This window comes from Trifolium pratense, unplaced genomic scaffold, assembly GCF_020283565.1.
Source record: "Trifolium pratense cultivar HEN17-A07 unplaced genomic scaffold, ARS_RC_1.1 scaffold_87, whole genome shotgun sequence".
NCBI classification, from domain to species: Eukaryota; Viridiplantae; Streptophyta; class Magnoliopsida; order Fabales; family Fabaceae; genus Trifolium; species Trifolium pratense.
The window spans coordinates 31603-35000 of record NW_025721069.1 but is presented as its reverse complement, the minus strand read 5'-3'; positions in this window follow the sequence as shown (position 1 = coordinate 35000).

The window sequence follows — 3398 nt, the reverse complement described above, 5'->3', positions numbered from 1 at the left end:
CAAAGTGCTCCGAAAATGCACACGGGGGTGTCAAGCAACCTCCATGTACCGTGGCATGACCGTGGCCAAGTAATAAAGATCAAATTCCATGCCTATGCCAAGTTGGACCAAGGCCCCGTCTCGTTTTGCTATAAGCAAGGGCGTGGCAAGGCACGCGGGGGGCCAAAAAATCAAAGTGCTCCAAATGCACACGGGGGTGTCAAGCAACCTCCATGTACCGTGGCATGACCGTGGCCAAGTAATAAAGATCAAATTCCATGCCTATGCCAAGTTGGACCAAGGCCCCGTCTCGTTTTGCTATAAGCAAGGGCGTGGCAAGGCACGCGGGGGGCCAAAAAATCAAAGTGCTCCGAAAATGCACACGGGGGTGTCAAGCAACCTCCATGTACCGTGGCATGACCGTGGCCAAGTAATAAAGATCAAATTCCATGCCTATGCCAAGTTGGACCAAGGCCCCGTCTCGTTTTGCTATAAGCAAGGGCGTGGCAAGGCACGCGGGGGGCCAAAAAATCAAAGTGCTCCGAAATGCACACGGGGGTGTCAAGCAACCTCCATGTACCGTGGCATGACCGTGGCCAAGTAATAAAGATCAAATTCCATGCCTATGCCAAGTTGGACCAAGGCCCCGTCTCGTTTTGCTATAAGCAAGGGCGTGGCAAGGCACGCGGGGGGCCAAAAAATCAAAGTGCTCCGAAATGCACACGGGGGTGTCAAGCAACCTCCATGTACCGTGGCATGACCGTGGCCAAGTAATAAAGATCAAATTCCATGCCTATGCCAAGTTGGACCAAGGCCCCATCTCGTTTTGCTATAAGCAAGGGCGTGGCAAGGCACGCGGGGGGCCAAAAAATCAAAGTGCTCCAAAATGCACACGGGGGTGTCAAGCAACCTCCATGTACCGTGGCATGACCGTGGCCAAGTAATAAAGATCAAATTCCATGCCTATGCCAAGTTGGACCAAGGCCCCGTCTCGTTTTGCTATAAGCAAGGGCGTGGCAAGGCACGCGGGGGGCCAAAAAATCAAAGTGCTCCGAAAATGCACACGGGGGTGTCAAGCAACCTCCATGTACCGTGGCATGACCGTGGCCAAGTAATAAAGATCAAATTCCATGCCTATGCCAAGTTGGACCAAGGCCCCGTCTCGTTTTGCTATAAGCAAGGGCGTGGCAAGGCACGCGGGGGGCCAAAAAATCAAAGTGCTCCGAAATGCACACGGGGGTGTCAAGCAACCTCCATGTACCGTGGCATGACCGTGGCCAAGTAATAAAGATCAAATTCCATGCCTATGCCAAGTTGGACCAAGGCCCCGTCTCGTTTTGCTATAAGCAAGGGCGTGGCAAGGCACGCGGGGGGCCAAAAAATCAAAGTGCTCCGAAATGCACACGGGGGTGTCAAGCAACCTCCATGTACCGTGGCATGACCGTGGCCAAGTAATAAAGATCAAATTCCATGCCTATGCCAAGTTGGACCAAGGCCCCGTCTCGTTTTGCTATAAGCAAGGGCGTGGCAAGGCACGCGGGGGGCCAAAAAATCAAAGTGCTCCGAAATGCACACGGGGGTGTCAAGCAACCTCCATGTACCGTGGCATGACCGTGGCCAAGTAATAAAGATCAAATTCCATGCCTATGCCAAGTTGGACCAAGGCCCCGTCTCGTTTTGCTATAAGCAAGGGCGTGGCAAGGCACGCGGGGGGCCAAAAAATCAAAGTGCTCCGAAAATGCACACGGGGGTGTCAAGCAACCTCCATGTACCGTGGCATGACCGTGGCCAAGTAATAAAGATCAAATTCCATGCCTATGCCAAGTTGGACCAAGGCCCCGTCTCGTTTTGCTATAAGCAAGGGCGTGGCAAGGCACGCGGGGGGCCAAAAAATCAAAGTGCTCCGAAATGCACACGGGGGTGTCAAGCAACCTCCATGTACCGTGGCATGACCGTGGCCAAGTAATAAAGATCAAATTCCATGCCTATGCCAAGTTGGACCAAGGCCCCGTCTCGTTTTGCTATAAGCAAGGGCGTGGCAAGGCACGCGGGGGGCCAAAAAATCAAAGTGCTCCGAAATGCACACGGGGGTGTCAAGCAACCTCCATGTACCGTGGCATGACCGTGGCCAAGTAATAAAGATCAAATTCCATGCCTATGCCAAGTTGGACCAAGGCCCCATCTCGTTTTGCTATAAGCAAGGGCGTGGCAAGGCACGCGGGGGGCCAAAAAATCAAAGTGCTCCAAAATGCACACGGGGGTGTCAAGCAACCTCCATGTACCGTGGCATGACCGTGGCCAAGTAATAAAGATCAAATTCCATGCCTATGCCAAGTTGGACCAAGGCCCCGTCTCGTTTTGCTATAAGCAAGGGCGTGGCAAGGCACGCGGGGGGCCAAAAAATCAAAGTGCTCCGAAAATGCACACGGGGGTGTCAAGCAACCTCCATGTACCGTGGCATGACCGTGGCCAAGTAATAAAGATCAAATTCCATGCCTATGCCAAGTTGGACCAAGGCCCCGTCTCGTTTTGCTATAAGCAAGGGCGTGGCAAGGCACGCGGGGGGCCAAAAAATCAAAGTGCTCCGAAATGCACACGGGGGTGTCAAGCAACCTCCATGTACCGTGGCATGACCGTGGCCAAGTAATAAAGATCAAATTCCATGCCTATGCCAAGTTGGACCAAGGCCCCGTCTCGTTTTGCTATAAGCAAGGGCGTGGCAAGGCACGCGGGGGGCCAAAAAATCAAAGTGCTCCGAAATGCACACGGGGGTGTCAAGCAACCTCCATGTACCGTGGCATGACCGTGGCCAAGTAATAAAGATCAAATTCCATGCCTATGCCAAGTTGGACCAAGGCCCCGTCTCGTTTTGCTATAAGCAAGGGCGTGGCAAGGCACGCGGGGGGCCAAAAAATCAAAGTGCTCCGAAAATGCACACGGGGGTGTCAAGCAACCTCCATGTACCGTGGCATGACCGTGGCCAAGTAATAAAGATCAAATTCCATGCCTATGCCAAGTTGGACCAAGGCCCCGTCTCGTTTTGCTATAAGCAAGGGCGTGGCAAGGCACGCGGGGGGCCAAAAAATCAAAGTGCTCCGAAATGCACACGGGGGTGTCAAGCAACCTCCATGTACCGTGGCATGACCGTGGCCAAGTAATAAAGATCAAATTCCATGCCTATGCCAAGTTGGACCAAGGCCCCGTCTCGTTTTGCTATAAGCAAGGGCGTGGCAAGGCACGCGGGGGGCCAAAAAATCAAAGTGCTCCGAAATGCACACGGGGGTGTCAAGCAACCTCCATGTACCGTGGCATGACCGTGGCCAAGTAATAAAGATCAAATTCCATGCCTATGCCAAGTTGGACCAAGGCCCCATCTCGTTTTGCTATAAGCAAGGGCGTGGCAAGGCACGCGGGGGGCC